This window comes from Cuculus canorus, chromosome 3 (genome assembly GCF_017976375.1).
Source record: "Cuculus canorus isolate bCucCan1 chromosome 3, bCucCan1.pri, whole genome shotgun sequence".
Taxonomy (NCBI): domain Eukaryota; kingdom Metazoa; phylum Chordata; class Aves; order Cuculiformes; family Cuculidae; genus Cuculus; species Cuculus canorus.
The window spans coordinates 55,044,043-55,054,469 of record NC_071403.1 but is presented as its reverse complement, the minus strand read 5'-3'; the positions used below and the strand labels follow the sequence as shown (position 1 = coordinate 55,054,469).

Below are 10,427 nucleotides of genomic sequence, written 5' to 3'. Positions count from 1 at the left end.
ACCCTGCAGAGCTTATGGTGCTGCCTCAGTGATATGTCATCCCAGGCATTGTCACTTTGCTTTGGGTATTTAATAGACTCGGCTCTTGCTGTTCTCTATTCAGGGAAGCTGCTTTTCACTCCACAGTCAGAGCCTGACAGCAAATGTTTGCCTTTTCACAGACAAGACGCACTCCGTGCCAGGGCACTCGGTGCCTGGATGACTGCCATCTCCACCTATTCTTCCTCACTGCAGCCAGGTCGTGGAGTTGGTATTCTCTTCCCTCAGTTTCAGCGTGAAGTGGCTGATACAGATCATGACATGGTTTAGTAGGCACGGTGGCACTGGGATGCTGGTGGTGTTGCGATGATGGTGGGGTTGGGATGTCGCTGGCGTTGGGATGCACGGTGGCATTGGGACGGCTGGACTGGGATGACCTTAGAGGTCTTTTCCAGTCTGAATGATTCTGTACTCACAGGTGCCCTTCACCCCGCGACAGCCGGGGCTGCCTCCTTCCATCTTTACCCCCGTTTGCCCCGTAAGGAATGACCAGATTTCGGGGATGGGGGCTGTCTCCTTCCCCAAGGGCTATCCAAACCCCGGCAGGCGCTCCGCGCGGACAGACGAACTCTTTACGGGGAGGGGTCGCCACCTCCCACCGCCTCGGGAGGAAGTGACATGCAGGGGGAGGGAGGGAAGGCGAGGGGTGCCTTTTTCCTTGGCGGAGCCGCCCGGCGGGTGGAGCCTGGCGACCCCGCCCGGCGCGTGCAAGCGGGCGGCGCTCGGCGCGGCTCCGCTCCCGGCGCTGCACGCGTGCCAAGGCGGTGCCAGGTACGTGCTCCATCCCCCGGCTCCCAGCGAGCTCCAACGGCGGGGCCGACCCCTCCCCAGCCGCCGCGGCTGGCCCCGTTCGGGTTGAATTCTGTTGGCCTCAAGTGGCCCCCGGGGGGCGGCTTAGAGCGGACATTAGGAAGGATGCCCAGGGCGGTCGTTGAGTCGCCGTCCCTGGAGGTGTTTAAAAGACGGGGAGATGAGATGCTTAGGGATATGATTTAGTAGCGGACAGGTACGGTTGGGCTCGACGATCTCGAAGGTCTTTTCCAACCGAGCGATTCTGGGGCAGCACAAGTTCCCCCATACATCCGCCGCCGCCGCCCGGCTCCGTCTCACCGCTTCTCCCGCGGCCGCCGAGAATTTTCCTGCCGCCCCCTTTGTTCGGCGAGCAGCGGGGTTTCCTTGGGAACGGGAGAGCCGCGGGGCGCTGCCGGGCGGACGGTGGCAGCGCGGCCCCTTCCACTTTCGTTCTTCCCCATCGGCAGCGGCGGGAGGCGGAGGGAGCGGGGAGGGCGGTTGCCGCGGCAACCGGTGGGTACCACCGCCTGCGCGCGCTGCTCCTCCTCATCCTTCTTCCCTTCCTCCTCCTCTCCGGAGGCGCTTTCTCCGTAGCTGGGGGGCAGCGTAGCGCCCCGGGGGCTTCGGAGGGATGCGCAGAGCCGGTGGCTGGTTCTGCCGCGGTGGTTCGGCGGGGGAGCGTCCTGGTGGCGCATCCACGTGTCCGGGAAGCGCTGCCCGTCGCTCTTCTGGGTCTCTCCGGGAAGATGTTTCAGCCGGATTAAATAATAGCCACAAACCGACTCGAGGTGTCTCGGCTGGTACCCACGGGGTGCAGGGAAAACTCCGGGGGGGGGGCATTGTTTAACTAAGTAGTCACCCTTTGTAACATTTATTTCAACAAGTGAGCACTCGCTCGTGTAGCTGTAAAGACAATCAAGAAGAGAGTCTGCTTGAAGAGTGTCACACGTGGACTTTCGGTCTTTAGTACACGTTTTTAAGAGCTTGAAGTGTTTTAGGACCACGTGCAAACATCTCAGAATAGCGTACCTTATGCGGGTGCTTGTGCGGGAGAGAACAACTTTGCTGCTACATGAAAACTGAAAATAGAAGGTGTGATAATGAGTTCTATGTATGTTTAACCAGTATTTCCTGGAATACGTAACCGGTGTTTCTCGGAATCTATATGAATATGTATGTTTAACCAGTATAAAAGTCCCGTAACCAGCCTCAATGGACACACACATTAGGTGAAATGATTCCCTGTGTGTGTGACATCATATTATGTATTAAAGGAATACCTGCTTTATAATCAAATTGACATTGATTATTGAGTTTGGTCTTTTTCATGGCATCAGAAGGAGGCAAGAATATCTCTCTCAAAAAAAAAAAAAAAATCCCTCAGGCATTTTTGTAAAACCAGTGATGCACCCAGCCCTGGAAGTCATACCAGGTGGTTGTAGCCTCAGCTTGTACTGATAATCCCTTCATGCTAAGAGTGAGTTGCAAAATAATTAAAAGCTGGTGCAGTAGAGAAACTGTTGCGGAACAACTGAAGATGAAATTTGTAGCCTTCCTTCTTGACTAACTTCTCAGGTGAATGATAAGATTACAGTAAATATACAGAGGTTTGTTTATAGTATGCCAGGACTACCTCTATTTGATTACTGACTGTATCGATCACTAGAATAGTCGATGTGCTGTAAATGTTTGCTGTAATTTATAGACTGTCTGCTTTCTCTAGCTGTTTGTATCTGATCTAATGCTCTGTTTTTCCAAATACTATGGATTAAAACATATTTTGATTCATTTTAAGAATTTGTATAATTACGCATAGCTTTGCTCTTTCCTATTAATGTTTTGCATAACAATGCCTGAATAAGTCGTATCTAAAAATAAAATTTCAACTGTGTTTTATGGGAAGCAGAGGGCCACTTATCATATGGAAGAATATTTTAGAAAGCCTGCAATGAACAGAAAGTATTGTAAGCTGCTGATGGGCAAAGCTTGCTCTTAAGCAAAATTTGGTTGTGTTGTTGGCTAACGCTTAAATAACAGATTTTAGTAAGCACTTCACAAGAAGCTGCAAATATTATTTCAGGAGTGGAAGAGGTGCACAGAGAAGTCAGCATTTGCCCAGAGTCACGGAAGAGAGAACATGATGCCTAGAACATGGTAATTCAGTGTGTTTCTTGAAACCCAGTAGGTGTCAGTTTGGTAGGAAGGGTGTTTTTTCAGTAGATCTTGCTCTGTCCAGCCAAAATCAAGAGGCGCTGAGACAGTGTTCATCTTCTCTCTGGAGTGAGACATGCTTTCCTCGAGTAACAGTTGTACATCATTTACAGTTTAATATACTTACTGTACCATAAGAGAGAAGAGCTGCTCTGTAGGAGAAGGGTTCTCTTGCAGGTGATGGATGAGGATCCTATGACTGTACTCTGCCCTGCTGAAAAGAGGTGGTTTGTTATTTTCTGTTGTAAATCCTGATTTTATTGCTGGAAGGTGAAGACTTGTAAGAATCCCTTCAGCGCAGGAAGACGCTGTCACAGCTGTGCTGAGGTTAGCAAGATATTATTTTTGTATCACAAACGTGCACTTGTAGCCCTTAGAGCTTGTATCAGTAATTTGGTCTTAAATTTTAAAAAACTGAGTGTCTGCTGGGTGATGTAGGAGAACGCTTCCCTAACTAATTGCATCACTACTACTGCTGTTGGTATATCCTGATAAGGGAGTAGATGAACAAAAGGGCTGCAACAGTGCACTGTGTATACGCTTTAGCCAGCAAAAAGTTTTGCAGCTGTGAGCCTCCCTTGTTAGAGAAAGCGCTCTATGAGTCAAAGCAACTATCTCTCTAGGCGTGTTTGATTTAACTGTACTGAATGTAGTGGGCTTGTTTTACAAGAAAACTAGAAATGTGACAGAGAGCAGTACCCCGTGTGCTTTGTTGCATTTCAACTCTAGTATGTGGCAGCTGAGTGTGGATTTTTCTCAGGTGCTTTGTCTTCAGGGTGACTTTCCCCAGTGATTCAGTTTCAGGTGTTTGGGGAAGTTTGCCTGTCGATCTGTTGTTGGGTGCTCTTAAGCTCATTCACATCTGACTGTGTGGTCACCTCTGACTAATGCTTGTGTGCTTCTCAGGAACTGCTGACTCACTTCGTTTTCATGCTTTTCCCCTGTCCTTCTCCAGTGCCTCAGACTAGAGATCTAATAGGGTCAAGGTAAGGTCAGGGAAAGAGGAAATGGAAATGAATGACTGTGTGTTGTAACAAGGATGAAGACGCTGTGAAGACTCCTTTTTGATAATGTGAAGAAAAGATGTAATGGATTTCCTGAAAAGGTACATAAACTATGTTTTAGGAACTGGGTAGAGCAGTCTGTCTTAAACAGTAGTGAGCCCACTGTTGGCAGATGCTGGGTTATTGTCCTGCTACAGGTCTGCTCTTCATTTTGAACTTAAAACTGTTTTACTTACATTCCTCCATTTTCACCTTCAGCTCTTCTGTTTGTCTTGTATTCTAGCACAAAGGGCTTAACACTGAAGTGATTTGCTGCTGCTTGCAGAAGGGCTGACCTCACTTGAGGTTTCTGCTGTAGCATAAATAACAGGAACAGAGAAAGACAATTAACCAGTTCTAGGCTGGGAAGAAGTCAGAGATGGAGGTCACCGAAAGAGGGTTTACATGCCACAAGCTAAGAAGCTGCAGGCAGAAACACAGTTTTCATGTGCATGTGTTTATTAGCATCTGAAAAATTTCTGACGTGCACCAGATTTCTTTTCAATCTGACCAACAAAGTTGATTTTCAATCACATTTTCCCAGCAGGTGAATGAAAAGGTTTGCCACTGCAGATTCAGTTTGCAAATGGTGCAAGTTTTTTCACCTATCAGCAAAAGGGAAGGACTTGACTTAAAACCTGCTGTTAAAAACAGGGAAAGAACGTATTTGGGGGAAGTCTGTGTGTAGAAATGGCACGTGATTTTTAATCCATTTCAAGTGGCAGCCACTGTGTGAAAGTTAAACTATGTTCTGCTTTTCCCCCTGTCTTCACACACCATAGTTTGACTCTTACTACATTGTGTTCTGAGCACTTTGGAAAATACTGTTGTTACAGATGCTGCTTTGCACTTCTGGAAGGTCTGGAAGCATTCTGTCTGCAGCAGACCCCTGCACTTGAATAATTTATGTGATTTCCCCCATTCAAGTCACAGGTGGTTTGTTAAGGGTTAGCAAGGCTTTAGTTTATTTTATAGTTCTGAGGATATGTTTAGACAGTGCTGAAACTTTCACAAACATTTACGTTTTCCACCCTTGATCTGGTATTAGCGAAAATTACACTAAAGCAATGTGGTAACATCAGTGTTGCCAAATATGTGGATGGTAGGCAGGAACCATGCTGCTGTCTTCCAACAAATATAAAACCAGTATCTAGAGGATCGAAGTGATTGAAAGAACTATCTGTGCCTCTTGCCTAAGTGACAGAGGTGCAACAGGGTTATAATTAGGGACAAAGATAACTTGGAAACTGCTCTTTCCCAAGTTAATTGAGCCTTCAGTGTGTCACTGTCTGTTTTTTGCATGCCTCTGTCTGACATCTGAGACTGCATAAATACTGCACTTCACCCAAGGTGAAGGCAGCGAAAAGCTTCATTCTGAATTTATGCTATGCGAAACTCAAATTTATTTGAAGTAAGCAGGACAACTGCTCAAAGCAGGGTTTTTAAAAGAATTTAGGTACCCGAGGTTGTGCAGAGATGGTGTTGAAAATTCAGGTAGATGCTGATGTACCTGATGTTTAATTTAGTGCAAATTTATAAAAATATACTGGATCCTAAACCAAGATGCTTAGGAACTGTAGCATCTGCACACTTGTCATTCAGTAAGTTCAATGCTGTTGGATCAAGCACTATCTGAATGATTTTGCTGAAAGTTTAAGGTGGTTTTGAGTAGCCTTGCCTTTAGGTGCTGAGAATACAAGTTCATTGATTGGTTGTATTGCATTTGGCTCTTTTTGAGGAGTTATTTTTTCCAAACAACAAGGTCTACTGAATCTCGTTGAGAGATTTCATTTGGCTTCAACAGGATTTGAATCGGGTCCAAAATGAAACCTCCCTTTATTATTGGACTAGATAAATCCAGTGCCTGTGATAAGGCTTTTATTCTTTGAAGTTCTCAAATTAAATCAGGCTGTTAGGGGACTGATGATTGAGGAGAACGGGGAGGCTGAAAAGTATTCTGAGTTCATGGTGTAGCAAAACAGTTTGGAACACTTGTGTCTTGGAGGCAGAGTGAGTGAAAGCTTATATGGAATAGAACTGCTGAAATGTGGGTAAAGGAGTCATCATGTTTATTTGGATTTTTACCTGGCATCTGGATGTCTGATTGTTTTGCGTGTGGGTGCAGCTGAGCCTTCCACTGAAGCCGGAATCTTATTTTTTGGAACCATGCCAACCTCATCGCAGCTGTAAGACTTTTTTCTAACTATTGGATATTACCTCTTTAAGGCAGGAGTTGGTTTTCTTTGAATAATAAATCTGGAAGCTTCGCAGCCACATTAATTCTTCAACTGAACTGTTTTCTACAGAAAGCAGCATTAGAAAGTACTTAATGAATAAATATTAATATCCTGTGCATTTCCTGTCTTGGTGTGGCTTCATTTTGTGTATGCATTGTCATTTACAGTTTTGGGATGTGATTTTCACAAGGGAGAAATTCAGCTACTTCATACTCTTTGGTGTCATATGATAGAATACAGCCAAATTAAATTAATACTTGAAGGTTAAAAAAAAAAATCATGCAAATCTTTTTCTGTTTAACATTTCCTTAGTATTCAAAGAGCATACTGATGAGTGTTGTTTCATATTAATTAAAAATGTGCAAATGACTTAGCTGAGGGAGGCAATCTACTGCCATAGAAGATCAAAAAATCTAACAGCATGGTTGGAGTTGTAATCAGGTGGATGGTATTTTTCATTTCTAGCACTGTGAACAACATCTTGTGATTCATACCAGAAGCTTTTAGACAGACACTATGTTAAAAGTATTTATACTGTTTCGGGAGGGAGGGCAGAAAATTTGTTACTAGCCCGCAGTCTGGTGGTGGAAGCTCTACTTTGTAAACCAGTGCTACTGCCAGTGCAGTGTTTTTCTCAGCTCAGTGTTTTATGCCTTATCTCTGCCACTTTCGACATCTCTTTTTCTGCTGCCACAGATCTCATATTGTTAATTAGGTGTTTTTTCTGGCTTTTAAAAATAAATAAAAAAACCCAAAGTCATGGAAGTTAGGAATTAAACTTCAAGGAGAAGCCCTAAAGAGACTGTCCAAAATTAATAAAATGCAAATCATAACCCCAGAAAATAAAAAGAAGTAATTTCATGGAAGCATGCTGAGGAAAGAAAATTATCCTTTTTCCCAGTGCTGATGATTTTTATCTTCTGATTTCTTCTGTTTGAAGTATCTAGTTACATGTTTAATTCCTTCTTGCATAGGAATAATGAGATGTATGTTTATGTGCACATGCACACAATACTGTCTGCTTCATACTAAAGCTGCAACTTGTAGTTCATACTACAGAACCATCCAAGTTGCTGAATGTTTGGTTTTCATTTTTGAGGAATGGAGGAAGGAAGTCAGAGTAAAGTTCAATAGATCAGCACATACATTGTGGTTTGAACCATCTCATGCAGTTAGACCTGTTGCATGATCTACCACTGACGGTCCTTGTGGATGTGTCCATTCCCTCTCGGCTCTCCAGACATGGCCTATCAGAAGCTGTTGCAAGGAAAACTTGAGCATGGGCAAGAATGTAAATAAAGATGGATGAAAAGTACCTATTTATGCTGAAAGCTAGAGCCCAAGTAATTGCCAGGTTGTGGTTCTGGAGTTGGTTCTGCCATGGATTTGCTGTGTGATTGTTGTAAGCTCTCTAAATGTGTTGTTCCAAGTTTCAGGGGTGTAAGATGGGCAGCAAGGCAGATCTTGCGAGGCTTCCTTCTTTAGCCTCTTCTAAATAGCTGGGGCTTTTCATATGAAAGGGGATGGATAGGTCCAGGAAAGTATGACAAAGATACATACTATTTTCTAATCCTATCTATAAAGGTTTTGAACTTGTGTATAGAAATGAGCTTGATTGTGCTACTAAGTCTGCTGAGTGGATATAAAACTTCTCTGCCTCTGTAGAACTGCTTGCTTCTGTTAGTGCTGTGGAAAGCTGTCTGTGGCAGAACTGGAGTTAGGAGGTGTTGCTTTTGTAGTCTAACTTTGTAACTAACTCATTGTGAGCAAGAATAGGAGGATTAAATATTTAAAGCTTTAAACTGAATGTGTGATCCCTATTTCCTTGTTGCCTCATGCCTAAAGCAATTTGGATGTCAGGAAAGTGTTTTTTCTCTGTGGAGGGTATAGGCAGTTCCTGTACCTTGCACTGACCTTTTGTGTTGCTGTGAATGTAATTTACAGTTATTTAAGATAAGATGAGAATGATCAATGTTTGGCAAGCGTATGCCATGAGTCTTCATAGAAGAGAACTTCTTTCCTAAGCTTATTTCTTACCAACAGAATATTTGGGCTCCTAACACAATTAAAAAAACAAAGGCAACCTTGGTTTTATAGCAGCTCCTGAATGATCCTTTATATTCCTCCCTCTGTTTACTCAGGCTCTTCTGAAAGAAATGCTTTTATAAAAAACACTGGAGAACTCTGTAAGTACCTCCATGTTGGATCTGTTCCTGAAATGCCCAGTGCAGAGGTGATCAGTCATAGTGCTGTGTGCCCATGACAGTACCACGATGCAGGTGGCAACATCCTGATGTACTGCCCCTGTTACCTCTCTGGTTTTTAATGTGTTACTTGCCCATGCACAGGAGTGCTGGTGTGCCTCTCACCATTGAGATTTCTCGCAGGCCATGCACTGAGGACCAGTGGCTTAACTAGACAGACTCTGATCTCTGTACCTCAAGTGTGCAGTTGCCTCTAAATGGTCCATTACTGTTGTGTATACTAATGTATGCATACGAATTCACTTGTCATAAACACAAAAGCATCTATACTTATGTACATACATTTATATTACATACATACATATGTTTATATTTGAGAAGGTTTAGTTTGTTGCAGACATTTATTTAGCTGCTGTCTGATAAGCCACCTGTACTTTTGCAGCAAGCCAAGTGACTTTGTAGAAACATGTTTTGAGGGGGTTGTTTTTTATAGAGGAGGGTGCTAGATGACAATAATATGTGGTACTGGTTAACTTTAGCTAAGCACTTAATGTTGCCTATAAGAGCAAACATTAAATTGGATATAAGCACATGATATAGTCACTTGTCCTGGACTGTTTGTTGTTGTTCACCCCAGTTATTCTTGAGGAACTCTTCAGGTTGCTTATTTTTGTGTGCCAGTGTAGCCTATATCCACATCTCAGTATAATTTCTTGAAAATTTTTGGTTTTGTTTAGTCCTTCTGCCTTAAGATTTGACTTAAGTTTCTTATGTTGCCCTTGTTGGCAGTGCCAGTAACTTGTTAGATTAATGGTCCCAGATAAATTAAAAGAGGAAACAGAGGGATTCTGTGGTCCCCAAAACAGAACTCTGGACTCCTCCAGGTCTTAAGTATCTTAATGCAGCTCTTTCCTTTATTTTTCCCAAGCAATATATATATGAGTGTATTAAAATACAAAAACTGAGGTGAGAAAGATTTGAAGAGCAACACTTGCCGTGCTGGAAAGAAGCAATTTGCTTTCCACTGCTGTTTTTGTGAACTTGATGTTCTGTACTCGAGATAACTGCTGTATTTCACCCCGACATATTTTTTGAGGAACTCTGCAGCGTCTTGGAACAGAAGTGCCTAACTTCAAGGGGCTTACCTTCATCAGAGAAATACAGGGCATTCAAGCCCTGAAGTCCCTAAACACTGCTCCTCCGAGGAGTTCTGTACTGCCTTGGGTTTAAGCTCAGCTCTCTATGTCTTCCTTGTTCAGTTTCCTCCTCCCTGAATATTTCATACTTCTGGAAGAAGGAGCAAGACTGAACTGTTTCTCACCAGAACTTGGGCAGCAGCTTCCCGTCTTTCCTGCTTCTTCCCAGACTATGCATGCCTCTCCCAGGCTGCTGTTGTCTCTCTTGCCTTGCTGTATAAACACTTTCTTTCTGCGTGGTAAAGGGACAAGCGCTGTGGCTGTTAGGGCTAATAGCGGCTATGCTGTGCATTTTACCAGCAGAGTGTGCATACACAGAGAACTTGTGTCCTGGAGCGTATGGAGAGTTAGAGTAGATGTCTGACTACATTAGGAAGAAGATACAAAAGAGAAAGCATTATTATATGGTAGCCATTTAAAAAAACCCTCCTGGATTGCTTTAATTTCTTCAGTTTATACTGTATTATGCTATTTATCTCTGTGTTCAATAGAAAACAATTGAAATTGCAGTTTTATAGCAAGTGTATAAATTGAAAATCCTAAAACTTGCTGGCAGATGGTACTCATTGTTCAACCTTTGGAACAGCCAAACTAACTGATCTGTCCTTTGTAGCATTTTATGTTCCTGTGGTCAGGAATACATGACTCCTCAGGAAAACCTAAAAACATTCCTAAATTCCCTTAACTTTGGGGGAAGTACTTAAA

At 43.5% G+C, this 10,427-nt stretch overlaps 1 protein-coding gene across 3 annotated transcripts in view; it reads left to right on the top strand.

Moving 5' to 3' along the window:
- The first annotated feature begins 692 nt into the window (after positions 1-692).
- The window catches only part of AGPAT4 (1-acylglycerol-3-phosphate O-acyltransferase 4), an 83,131-nt gene continuing 73,396 nt past the window's right edge, over positions 693-10,427 (top strand). The window contains exon 1 of one of the 3 annotated variants that reach the window (XM_054064211.1): positions 693-810. The gene's annotated coding sequence lies outside the window, so the exon portion shown is untranslated. Of the gene's footprint in view, positions 811-6,251; positions 6,272-10,427 lie in introns of those variants that run through there. The other 2 variants (XM_054064217.1, XM_054064213.1) reach the window with 2 other exon arrangements.